Below are 14,028 nucleotides of genomic sequence, written 5' to 3' on the forward strand. Positions count from 1 at the left end.
CATCTCTCTCTCTCTCTTCCACACATCTCTCTCTCTCTCTCTCTCTCTCCACATCTCTCTCTCTCTCTCATCTCTCTCTCTCTTCCACATCTCTCTCTCTCCACACTCTCTCTCTTCCACACATCTCTCTCTCTCTTCCACACATCTCTCTCTCTCTTCCACACATCTCTCTCTCTCTCTCTCTCTCTTCCACACATCTCTCTCTCTCTCTCTCCACACATCTCTCTGTCTCTTCCACACATCTCTCTCTCTCCACACATCTCTCTCTCTCTCTCCACACTCTCTCTCTCTTCCACACATCTCTCTCTCTCTCTCTCTTCCACACATCTCTCTCTCTTCTCTCTCTCTCCTTCCACACATCTCTCTCTCTCTTCCACACATCTCTCTCTCTCTTCCACACATCTCTCTGTCTCTTCCACACATCTCTCTCTCTCTCTCTCTCTCTCTCTTCCACACCTCTCTCTCTCTCTCCTCCACACATCTCTCTCTTCCACACCTCTCTCTCTCTCTCTCTTCCACACATCTCTCTCTCTCTCTCTCTCTCTCTCTCTCTCTCTCTTCCACACATCTCTCTCTCTCTCTCTTCCACACATCTCTCTCTCTCTTCCTCTCTCTCTCTCTCTCTTCCACACATCTCTCTCTCTCTCTCTCCTTCCACACATCTCTCTCTCTCTCTCCACACATCTCTCTCTCTCTCTCTCCACACATCTCTCTCTCTCTCTCTTCCACACATCTCTCTCTCTCTCCTCCACACATCTCTCTCTCTCTCCTCCACACATCTCTCTCTCTCTCCTCCACACATCTCTCTCTTCTCTCTCTCTTCCACACATCTCTCTCTCTCTCCTCCACACATCTCTCTCTTCCACACTCTCTCTCTCTTCCACACATCTCTCTCTCTCTCTCTCCACACTCTCTCTCTCTCTTCCTCCACATCTCTCTCTCTCTTCCACACATCTCTCTCTCTCTCCACTCTCTCTCCTTCCACACTCTCTCTCTCTCTCCACACTCTCTCTCTCTCCTCCACACATCTCTCTCTCTCTCTCTCCACACATCTCTCTCTCTCTCTTCCACACATCTCTCTCTCTCTCCTCCACACATCTCTCTCCTCCTAACATCTCTCTCTCTCTCTCTCCTCCACACATCTCTCTCTCTCCTCCACACATCTCTCTCTCTCCACACATCTCTCTCTCTCTCCACACTCTCTCTCTCTCTCTCTCTCTCTTCCCACACTCTCTCTCTCTCCACACATCTCTCTCTCTCTCTCTCTTCCACACTCTCTCTCTCTCTCTCTCCACACATCTCTCTCTCTCTCTCTCCACACATCTCTCTCTCTCTCTTCCACACTCTCTCTCTCTCTCATCTCTCCACACCTCTCTCTCTCTCTCTTCCACACATCTCTCTCTCTCTCTCTTCCACACATCTCTCTCTCTCTCTCTCCACACATCTCTCTCTCTCTCTCTCCTCCACATCTCTCTCTCTCTCTCTTCCACACTCTCTCTCTCTCTCTCCACACTCTCTCTCTCTCTCTTCCACACATCTCTCTCTCTCTCTCTCTCTCCACACATCTCTCTCTCTCTCTCTCTCTCTCTCTTCCACACATCATCTCTCTCTCTCCACACTCTCTCTCTCCTTCCACTCATCTCTCTCTCTCTCACACATCATCTCTCTCTCTTCCACATCTCTCTTCTCTCTCTCTTCCACACATCTCTCTCTCTCTCTCCTCTCTTCCACATCTCTCTCTCTCTCTCTTCCACACATCTCTCTCTCTCTTCCACATCTCTCTCTCTCTCTCACACTCTCTCTCTCCACACATCTCTCTCTCTCTTCCACACTCTCTCTCTCCTCCACACTCTCTCTCTCTCTCCTCCACATCTCTCTCTCTCTCCACACTCTCTCCACACATCTCTCTCTCTCCTCCACACTCTCTCTCTCCTCCACACCTCTCTCTCTCTTTCTCTCTCCTCCACACATCTCTCTCTCTCTCTCTCTCTTCCACACATCTCTCTCTCTCCTCCACACATCTCTCTCTCTCCTCCACACTTCTCTCTCTCTCCTCCACACTTCTCTCTCTCTCCTCCACACATCTCTCTCTCTCCTCCACACATCTCTCTCTCTCTCCACACATCTCTCTCTCTTCCACACATCTCTCTCTCTCTCACACTCCACACTCTCTCTCTCTCTCTCTCTCCACACATCTCTCTCTCTCTCTTCCACACTCTCTCTCTCTTCCACATCTCTCTCTCTCTCCTCCACATCTCTCTCTCTCTCTCTTCCACATCTCTCTCTCTCTCTCTCCACTCTCTCTCCTTCCACACATCACATCATCTCTCTCTTCCACTCTCTCTCTCTCTCTCTCCTTCCACACATCTCTCTCTCTCTCTCTCTCTCCTCCACACATCTCTCTCTCTCTCTCCACACATCTCTCCTCTCTCTCTCTCTCTCCACATCTCTCTCTCTCTCTCTCCACACATCTCTCTCTCTCTCTCTCCACACATCTCTCTCTCTCCACTCTCTCTCCTCCACATCTCTCTCTCTCTCACACATCTCTCCTCCACATCATCTCTCTCTCTCTCTCCTCTCCTCCACACATCTCTCTCTCTCTCTCCTCACATCTCTCTCACATCTCTCTCTCTCTCTCCTCCACACATCTCTCTCTCCTCCACATCTCTCTCTCTCCTCCACACATCTCTCTCTCTCTCTCCTCCACACATCTCTCTCTCTCTCTCCACACTCTCTCTCTCTCTCCACACATCTCTCTCTCTCTCTCTCATCTCTCTCCACACATCTCTCTCTCTCACACTCTCTTCCACACATCTCTCTCTCTCTCTCTCACATCTCTCTCTCTCTCTCCACTCTCTCCACACATCTCTCTCTCTCTCTCTCCACACATCTCTCTCTCTCTCTCTCCTCCCACATCTCTCCACTCTCTCTCTCTCCTCCACACATCTCTCTCTCTCTCTCCTCCACACATCTCTCTCTCTCTCTCTCTCTCCACACATCTCTCTCTCTTCCACACATCTCTCTCCACACATCTCTCTCTCTCTCCACACACATCTCTCTCTCATCTCTCTCTCTCTTCCACACATCTCTCTCTCTCTTCCACACATCTCTCTCTCTCTCACACATCTCTCTCTCCACACATCTCTCTCTCTCTCTCTCCACATCTCTCTCTCCTCCACACATCTCTCTCTCTCTCTTCCACTCTCTCTCTCTCTTCCCCAGATCTCTCTCTCTCTCTCTCTTCCACACATCTCTCTCTCTCTCTTCCACACATCTCTCTCTCTCTTCCACACATCTCTCTCTCTCTCTTCCACACATCTCTCTCTCTCTCTCTCCATCTCATCTCTCTCTCTTCCACACATCTCTCTCTCCTCCACACTCTCTCTCTCTCTCTCCACACATCTCTCTCTCTCCTCCACACTCTCTCTCTCTCCCACATCTCTCTCTCTCTCTTCTCTCTCTCTCTCTTCCACACATCTCTCTCTCTCTCCTCCACACATCTCTCTCTCTCCTCCACACATCTCTCTCTCTCTCTCCTCATCTCTCTCTCTCTTCCACACATCTCTCTCTCTCTCATCCACACATCTCTCTCTCTCTCTCCAACACACACATCTCTCTCTCTCTCCTCCACACATCTCTCTCTCTCTCTCCTCCACACATCTCTCTCTCCTCCACACTCTCTCTCCTCCACACATCTCTCTCTCTCTCTTCTCTCTCTCCTCCACACTCTCTCTCTCTCTCTCTCTCCTCCACACATCTCTCATCTCTCTCTCTCTTCCACACATCTCTCTCTCTCTCTCCACACATCTCTCTCTCTCTCTCTCTCCTCCACACTCTCTCTCATCTCTCTCTCCTCCACACTCTCTCTCTCTCTCTCTCTCTCTCTCCTCCACACATCTCTCTCTCTCTCTCTCCACACATCTCTCTCTCTCTCTCTCTCCTCTCTCCACACATCTCTCTCTCTCTCCACACCTCTCTCTCTCCTCCACACATCTCTCTCTCTCTCTCCACACATCTCTCTCTCTCTCTCCACACATCTCTCTCTCTCTCTCCTCCACACATCTCTCTCTCTCTCTCTTCCACACATCTCTCTCTCTCTTCCACACATCTCTCTCTCTCTCCACACATCTCTCTCTCTCTCTTCCACACATCTCTCTCTCTCTCTCTCCACACATCTCTCTCTCTCTCTCTTCCACACATCTCTCTCTCTCTTCCACACATCTCTCTCTCTCTCTTCCACACATCTCTCTCTCTCTCTCCACACATCTCTCTCTCTCCACACTCTCTCTCTCCACACATCTCTCTCTCTCTTCCACACATCTCTCTCTCTCTCTCATCTCTCTCCTCCACACATCTCTCTCTCTCTCTCCTTCCACACATCTCTCTCTCTCTCCTCCACACATCTCTCTCTCTCTCTTCCACATCATCTCTCTCTCTCTCTCTCCACACATCTCTCTCTCTCTCTCTTCCACACATCTCTCTCTCTCCTCCACACATCTCTCTCTCTCTTCCACACATCTCTCTCTCTCTCTTCCACACATCTCTCTCTCTCTCTTCCACACATCTCTCTCTCTCCTCCACACATCTCTCTCTCTCTCCTCCACACATCTCTCTCTCTCTCTCTCTCTCTCCTCCACACATCTCTCTCTCTCTCTCCTCCACACATCTCTCTCTCTCTCCACACATCTCTCTCTCTCCACACATCTCTCTCTCTCTCTCCTCACACATCTCTCTCTCTCTCTCCTCATCTCTCTCTCTCTCCACACATCTCTCTCTCTCTCTCTCTCCACACATCTCTCTCTCTCTCTCTCCACACATCTCTCTCTCTCCACACTCTCTCTCTCTCTTCCACACATCTCTCTCTCTCTCCTCCACACATCTCTCTCTCTCTCTTCCACACTCTCTCTCATCTCTCTCTCTCCTCATCACACATCTCTCTCTCTCTCTCCACACATCTCTCTCTCTCTCCTCTCTCTCTCTCTTCCACACATCTCTCTCTCTCTCTTCCACACATCTCTCTCTCTCTCTCCTCCTCTCCTCCACACTCTCTCTCTCTCATCTCCTCCTCCACACATCTCTCTCTCTCTCTCCACACATCTCTCTCTCTCCTCCACACTCTCTCCTCCACACTCTCTCTCTCTCTCTCTCTTCCACACATCTCTCTCTCTCCTCCACACATCTCTCTCTCTTTCCACACATCTCTCTCTCTCTTCCTTCCACATCATCTCTCTCTCTCTTCCACACATCTCTCTCTCTCTCCACACATCTCTCTCTTCCTCCACATCTCTCTCTCTCCTCCACACATCTCTCTCTCTCTCTCCTCCACACATCTCTCTCTCTCCTCCCACACATCTCTCTCTCTCTCCTCCACACATCTCTCTCTCTCTCCTACCACACATCTCTCTCTCTCTCCTCCACACATCTCTCTCTCTCTCCTCCACACATCTCTCTCTCTCCTCCACACATCTCTCTCTCTCCTTCCACACATCTCTCTCTCTCTCCTCCACACATCTCTCTCTCTCTCTCTCCTCCACACATCTCTCTCTCTCTCTTCACACATCTCTCTCCACACATCTCTCTCTCTTCCACATCTCTCTCTCTCTCCTCCACACATCTCTCTCTCTCTCTCTCTCTCCTCCACACATCTCTCTCTCCACACATCTCTCTCTCTCTCCTCCACACATCTCTCTCTCTCTCTCTCCACACATCTCTCATCCACACATCTCTCTCTCTCTCCTTCCACATCTCTCTCTCTCTCTCTTCCACACATCTCTCTCTCTCTCTCCACACACATCCACACATCTCTCTCTCTCTTCCACACATCTCTCTCTCTCTCTTCCTCCACACATCTCTCTCTCTCTCTCTCTTCCACACATCTCTCTCTCTCTCTCTCTTCCACACATCTCTCTCTCTCTTCCACACATCTCTCTCTCTCTCTCCTCCACACATCTCTCTCTCTCTCCCACACATCTCTCTTCCACACATCTCTCTCTCTCTCTCCACACATCTCTCTTCTCTCTCTCTCTCTCCACACATCTCTCTCTCTCTCTCTTCCACACATCTCTCTCTCTCTCTCTCCACATCTCTCTCTCTCTCTTCCACACATCTCTCTCTCTCTCCACACATCTCTCTCTCCACACATCTCTCTCTCTCCACACATCTCTCTCTCTCTCTTCCACACATCTCTCTCTCTCTCTCCACATCTCTCTCTCTCCACACTCTCTCTCTCTCTTCCACACATCTCTCTCTCTCTCTCTTCCACACATCTCTCTCTCTCTCTTCCACACATCTCTCTCTCTCTCTCCACACATCTCTCTCTCTCTCTTCCACACATCATCTCTCTCTCTCTTCCACACATCTCTCTCTCTCTCCTCCACACATCTCTCTCTCTTCCACACATCTCTCTCTCTCTTCCACACATCTCTCTCTCTCTCTCTCCTCCACACATCTCTCTCTCTCTCTCTCTCCTCCACACATCTCTCTCTCTCTCTCTCTCTTCCACACATCTCTCTCTCTCCTCCACACATCTCTCTCTCTCCTCCACACTTCTCTCTCTCTCCTCCACACATCTCTCTCTCTCCTCTCTCCCACATCTCTCTCTCTCTCTCCACACATCTCTCTCTCTCTCTCTCCACACACATCTCTCTCCACACATCTCTCTCTCTTCCCACACTCTCTCTCTCTCTCTTCCACACATCTCTCTCTTCCACACATCTCTCTCTCTCTCTTCCACACATCTCTCTCTCTCTCTCTCTTCCACACATCTCTCTCTCTCTCTTCCACACATCTCTCTCTCTCTCTTCCACACATCTCTCTCTCTCTCTTCCACACATCTCATCTCTCTCTCTCTCTTCCACACATCTCTCTCTCTCTCTTCCACACATCTCTCTCTCTCTCTCTCTTCCACACATCTCTCTCTCTCTTCCACACATCTCTCTCTCTCTCTTCCACACATCTCTCTCTCTCTCTCCTCTCTCTTCCACACATCTCTCTCTCTCTCTCTTCCACACATCTCTCTCTCTCTCTCTTCCACACATCTCTCTCTCTCTCTCTCTCTTCCACACATCTCTCTCTCTCTCTCTTCACACATCTCTCCACACATCTCTCTCTCTCTCTCTCTCTTCCACACATCTCTCTCTCTCTTCCACACATCCACACTCTCTCTCTCCACTCTCTCTCTTCCACACATCTCTCTCTCTCTCTCCTCCACACATCTCTCTCTCTCTCTCCACACTCTCTCACACACATCTCTCTCTCTCTCTCTCTCTTCCACACATCATCTCTTCCACTCTCTCTCTCTCTTCCACACATCTCTCTCTCTCTCTTCCACATCTCTCTCTCTCTCTTCCCACATCATCTCTTCTCTCTCTCTCTTCCACACATCTCTCTCTCTTCCACACATCTCTCTCTCTCTCTCTCTCCACACATCTCTCTCTCTCTCTTCCACACATCTCTCTCTCTCTCTCTTCCACACATCTCTCTCTCTCTCTCTTCCACACATCTCTCTCTCTCTCTTCCACACATCTCTCTCTCTCTCTCTTCCTCACTCCACACATCTCTCTCTCTCTCTCCTTCCACACATCTCTCTCTCTCTTCCTCCACACATCTCTCTCTCTCTCTCTCCTCCACACATCTCTCTCTCTCTCTCTTCCACACATCTCTCTCTCTCTCTCTTCCACACATCTCTCTCTCTCTCTCTTCCACACATCTCTCTCTCTCTCTCTCTCTCTCTTCCACACATCTCTCTCTCTCTCTCCTTCCACACATCTCTCTCTCTCTCCTTCACATCTCTCTCTCTCATCTCTCTCTCTCTCTTCCACACATCTCTCTCTTCTCTCTCTCTCCACACATCTCTCTCTCTTCCACACACACATCTTCCACACTCTCTCTCTCTCTTCCACACATCTCTCTCTCTCTCTTCCACATCTCTCTCTCTCTCTTCCACACATCTCTCTCACACTCCACACTCTCTCTCTCTTCCACACATCTCTCTCTCTCTTCCACATCTCTCTCTCTCTCTCTTCACACATCTCTCTCTCTCTCTCTCTTCCACACATCTCTCTCTCTCTCTCTCTCTTCCACACATCTCTCTCTCTCTCTCTCTCTCTCTCTTCCTTCCACATCTCTCTCTCTCTCTCTCCACACATCTCTCTCTCTCTCTCTCTCTCTTCCACACATCTCTCTCTCTCTCTCTTCCACACTCTCTCTCTCTCTCTTCCACACATCTCTCTCTCTCTCTCTCTCTCTTCCACACATCTCTCTCTCTCTCTTCCACACATCTCTCTCTCTCTCTCTTCCACACATCTCTCTCTCTCTCTCTTCCACACATCTCTCTCTCTCTCTCTCCACACATCTCTCTCTCTCTTCCACACATCTCTCCACACTCTCTCTCTCTTCCACATCTCTCTCTCTCTCTCTTCCACACATCTCTCTCTCTTCCACACATCTCTCTCTTCCACACATCTCTCTCTCTCTTCCACACATCTCTCTCTCTTCCACACATCTCTCTCTCTTCCACACATCTCTCTCTCTCCACACATCTCTCTCTCTTCCACACATCTCTCTCTTCCACACATCTCTTCCACACATCTCTCTCTCTCTTCCACACATCTCTCTCTCTCTCTTCCACATCTCTCTCTCTCTCTCTCTTCCACACATCTTCTCTTCCACTCTCTCTCTCTCTTCCACACATCTCTCTCTCTCTTCCACACTCTTCTCTCTCCATCTCTCTCTCTCTCTCTTCTTCCACACATCTCTCTCTTCTCTCTCTTCCACACATCTCTCTTCCCACTCTCTCTCTTCCACATCTCTCTCTTCCACACATCTCTCTCTCTCTCTCTTCCACACATCTCTCTCTCTTCCACACATCTCTCTCTTCCACACATCTCTCTCTCTTCCACACTCTCTCTCTCTCTTCCACACATCTCTCCTCTCTCTCTTCCACACATCTCTCTCTCTCTCTCTTCCACACATCTCTCTCTCTCTCTTCCACACTCTCTTCTCTTCCACACATCTCTCTTCTCTCTCTCTTCCACATCTCTCTCTCTCTCTTCTCTCTCTCTCTCTTCCACATCTCTCTCTCTCTCTTCCACACATCTCTCTCTCTTCCACATCTCTCTTCATCTCTCTCTCTCTCTTCCACACATCTCTCTCTCTTCCACTTCTCTCTCTTCCACACATCTCTCTCTCTCCTCCACACATCTCTCTCTCTCTCTCACATCTCTCTCTCTCTCTCACATCTCTCTCTCTTTTTCTCTCTCCTCCACACATCTCTCTCTCTCTCCTCCACACATCTCTCTCTCTCTCTCTCTCTCTCCTCCACACATCTCTCTTTCTCTTTCTCTCTCTTCCACACATCTCTCTCTCCTCCACATCTCTCTCTCTCTCCACATCTCTCTCTCTCCTCCACATCATCTCTCTCTCTCTCTCCACTCTCACATCTCTCTCTCTCCTCCTCCACATCTCTCTCTCTCTCTTCCACACATCTCTCTCCTCCACATCTCTCTCTCTCTCTCTCTCTCTCTCCTCCACATCTCTCTCTCTCTCTCTCTCTCTCTCTCTCTCTCCACACATCTCTCTCTCTCCTCCACACATCTCTCTCTCTCTCTCTCCTCCACACATCTCTCTCTCTCTCTCTCTCTCTCTCCTCCACACATCTCTCTCTCTCTCTCTCTCCCCTCTCTCTCTCTCTCTCTCCTCCACACATCTCCTCTCTCTCTCTCTCTCTCCTCCACACATCTCTCTCTCTCTCTCCTCCACACATCTCTCTCTCTCTCTCTCCTCCCACACATCTCTCTCTCTCTCCTCCACACATCTCTCTCTCTCTCTCTCTCTCCTCCACACATCTCTCTCTCTCTCTCTCTCTCCCCACACATCTCTCTCTCTCTCTCTCTCTCTCCACATCTCTCTCTCTCTCTCTCTCCACACATCTCTCTCTCTCTCCTCCACACATCTCTCTCTCTCTCCTCCACACATCTCTCTCTCTCCCTCTCTCTCCTCCACACATCTCTTTCTCTCTCTCTCTCTCTCTCTCCCTCTCTCTCCTCCACACTGCTTGAGTGTCAGAAAAGGCTTCTGGGAGGTTTATTAGGCATCTGAAGGTAATTGCTTTAATGAGACACGATGAAAGCGAAGAGGGCAAAAAATCTACCATAAGTGAATCCTGTCTGGAATTCGTTAAATGTCTTAAATTGCCTTTCATAATCATCACTCAGTACCCCGGTCACAGTCAAGGTCCAATAAAAACAAGGGAAGAAAAAAAACCGAGCATATTTTTAAACGGTTATTTTCATTCCGATCGCAATCAAAGTCTTAAGGAAAGAAATGTAATCTTGCCTTCGTTTTATATATATATATATATATTATTCTTTTTTTGTTGTTTTGTTGTGATATGCATAAATTAAAGGGTGATGGTTTCTCAGACATTTTTCCAAAATGATAATTAAGGCTTTCAGACACTGGAATAACATTTTAGAATTAAATGAAGGTTTCTGTTCATCTGAAAGTTAAGTTGTATTTGTGTACACCAACAACAAAACATAACACTTAAAGATACTGAGGATGCTCTGCAATACAGACAACACAAGAGGCTGTCGAACGCATTTATATTGCATTGGGAACTATACAACAATATTGATCACGTACAGTATGTAAGAATGGCTGAAATTGGATACGCATCTTTGTTTGAGAATTTGAAGCATTCAAGTTTTTTTCAGTGACAATGATATCCAATGTCTCACCTCTTCAGGGCTAAAGCATCATAATCATAATCAGTGGTCTTTTTGGCCAGGTGTAGTCTTTAACAGCATGTCTTCTCTGCCAGGAGATGTATTGTATTCTAATCTTTACATGTGATATAATTGTCTTCTCACACAATATTATGGATGAGACCACATTAGGGCTTTTGCCAGGTTTATTTGTCACTATTGAAGGGATTTAAATTGAGTAAAACGAGGAGCAAATGCTCCACTCCATCACATTGTGATAAAAGTAAATGGGTCATGCCTCTAATAGTTCTGCAGTGTGAAGACAGATTGTTCATTAAATGCATTGCATGTCGGGGAAAAAAAGGAGATTCATTTATATTAAGGAATATATGAAGACATCAAAACAAAAGAAATGGACTCCAAAATTGTTTATCGCACTGCAATCACCTATTGTTCAGCTAATTAGTAGTTACAACTGTGTGGCTATCTCGTCGTTTAAGTTCAAATAATGTGACATGTTTTATTTTGAGAGAACAGAAGAGTATACTTCATCATTGGAGTGGAAGGATCCCACATGTGGCCCACAGATTGTTGGCGATGGCCTAATGTTGATTTTGGTGTTAGTGAGAGATTAGCTGAGATGAGAGCTGAACATGACATTTTTCGACTTTTTGCGAGTGGAAATTCATCACTCATTTATCCTTTACAGATAAATCTATAAGACAGTCTCTGGTAAATGTGGACACATATTTACTGGAGCATATTTTCCATCATCACTTTAGTGATTTAATCCCTGATCTCTTCATCCTCTCAGTCCCTGGTAAGACATGCACCAGCATGGGGTGATCGACAGGGGGCACTGGGATGGAATATTGACACAGTGGACTGAGTTAAAGTGTGTGTGTGTGTGTGTGTGTGTCTTGCCTGGGTTAAAGCAGGTCATTGTGTTGTGAGCAGAGTGGAGCCAGTGAGTCAGATACTGTGTAAACGACTGGTTCGTTATCTCTGACTACCTCTGGATAATTACACGACACTGATCAACCTAGACATTGATTCTCTCTGCCTGATCAAATGTCAGCAGGCTGCAGCACCACATTAGGGTGGAGCACACTTTGTGTGTGTGTGCGTGTGTGTGAGAGAGACCGAGAGAGAGAGAGAGAGAGAGAGAACACAAAGAGGTGTGTGTGTGTTAGTCGGGGAGCTGTAGAGTGGTATGTATGGGGGTGGTTGTGATCGATGGGCTTTATCAGTTGAAACACACAGACCCCCCTGGTAATCCCAGCAGTGGCCCTCTCTCCCTCCCCACTTCCATCGTAGGATTAACCAGCAGATACATGGAGTATTACAACACAAGCACTACCCTGCCTAAGCCGCTCCTACCGAGGGGTGGGGGAGATTAAATGAATTATGTTAAGATTTGATGTTAATAGAAGCTCCTCGTAATTCTCTTCTCTCTTCCCTCCAAGGACCTTTTCATTCTTCTGAATGTATAATAGAACACTAAGCTTATGGCGTAAATACATTGGCCGTGACATAATTGGAATATAATATTCTCCCCTCCTAACATTTTGGAATGTGTTTTATTAGGTATATAAAGGTAGGTACTGTAGGTGTGTCTGACATTTGCATTTGAGGATTTGTTGTTTAGGTAGCTCTGCCTGTGTTTTAGTGCAACTTTGAGGGGGTTGGTAGGTAAGTAGGTATGTATGTTATGGGGTTTAAAATCTTATGGTAGACATAAAGAGGGGTGGGGTATATCTCTCCTAATGGCCTGAGATTAATCACCGTTATCTGATATGAAAATGAATAAATCTCACCAGACAAGCTAATAGCTGTGTTCCGCTTCATATCGGAATCCCCCGAGGTCTCATAGCTAACTGGCACGTGCTGCTGCTAGAGTGGAATGAATATCTGACAAAGTTGTGGTGTGCCATACAATATGCCAGATTCAATGCCCTTTATGTAATCCACTATTCTGCTCTTATGTTGGTAGCTTGAAGGTTAACATGAGGAAAATCCATCATTATTTCCAAAAAAGGAACAATAGCTTAACTACCCTTAATATCCTCAACTCTTGTGAGTTCTTCACTCAGATCGACATTTTTTTTTACAGTTTCAATATTACTACCTTCATAATGGTATGACGTTCTGAAGCGTTAGTGACACATTCACAACACCTTTGAATGAATATGGCTTATTCATGTAGTATTCCATCCCTTGCCCAGAGGACAGGTTTAAAAAAAATAGCTTACACACATTGTTTTTGAAACATATCCTTGTCATTCAGACACGCTCAAACAGCGCAAGTAATGACACATTTCCATCTCATTTTTATTTCTTTATTGTTTGAACAACGAAATGAAAGATAATATTTGTTAATCCCATCGAATTATTGAAATACCTCGGTGTCGACATTACGAGAATTCAATTGGGAAAATCACCGACTTGCACTTTTGGTTTTCAATCATGTAAATTAGGTGTCAATGAGAATTGAAGAGCTTTCCTAATTATCAGGTGTATAAATGCAGGCCTTCCGTATTTCGTTTTGTGCGAAGAACATAAGCGAGTTAGCGCTTGTGAACATTACCACCACAGGGCTCACGTTGTAACCAATTCCAGTAGAATCACTTTAGGGAGATGATCATTATCTTTATGGATAAAATCCCTTCCCTTCCTTCTGGTATAGGTGTATTAGTTTCACACTTTATGGATGAAGCTCGAAGATTATATCGATCTTGTAATGCAGCAATAGTTTTAATAACCAACAGAGCTACAAGTCAATGGGTATTTGAATTGGATATCCTCAGGCTTTGTCTTGCAAGTAGTTTGCTGAACAAACGTAATTGCCGTAAACGGCCATGCCATCATCCAACCATTTGTACATAACTGATATACAAAATAAACATCACTCCATTTAGGTAGTAAGGGCTGTCGCTCATAGAGGAATGGTGATACTGTGTACAGTCATGGTGCAAATCAAGTATACATAGACACTACACAGTATGGTGGTGTTATGTCATCTAAGAGGACAATTTAGCACTGCAAGGTCTGAGGCTACCTGACTTTCTTTGCTTTGTTGTGGTACTGAATGGCAGTGGGCAGGGTTGGAGAGTTGATTTGTGTTGTTCAGAATGTGTTATTAAAGACAAACTTCCGGGCCTGTATGATCCAGCTCTTGAGTATGAGTAAGGGATTAGACTCTGTGGCCTGTGGTCACTGAGTGGGGTCTGAACACACACACATATACGCACACACACACACTTCTTGAGAAGGGAGGGAGGGAGATTAGGCTGAGCTGAGTGGTTATCTGGCCGGTGGCGGC

General features: G+C 46.8%; 1 protein-coding gene across 3 annotated transcripts in view; it reads left to right on the forward strand.

The window, feature by feature from the left end:
* Positions 1–14,028, forward strand: part of LOC135522682 (dihydropyrimidine dehydrogenase [NADP(+)]-like) — a 229,926-nt gene that overhangs the window by 35,369 nt on the left and 180,529 nt on the right. The gene's annotated exons all lie outside the window — the stretch shown is intronic.

Source organism: Oncorhynchus masou, chromosome 30 (assembly GCF_036934945.1).
Source record: "Oncorhynchus masou masou isolate Uvic2021 chromosome 30, UVic_Omas_1.1, whole genome shotgun sequence".
NCBI lineage: Eukaryota > Metazoa > Chordata > Actinopteri > Salmoniformes > Salmonidae > Oncorhynchus > Oncorhynchus masou.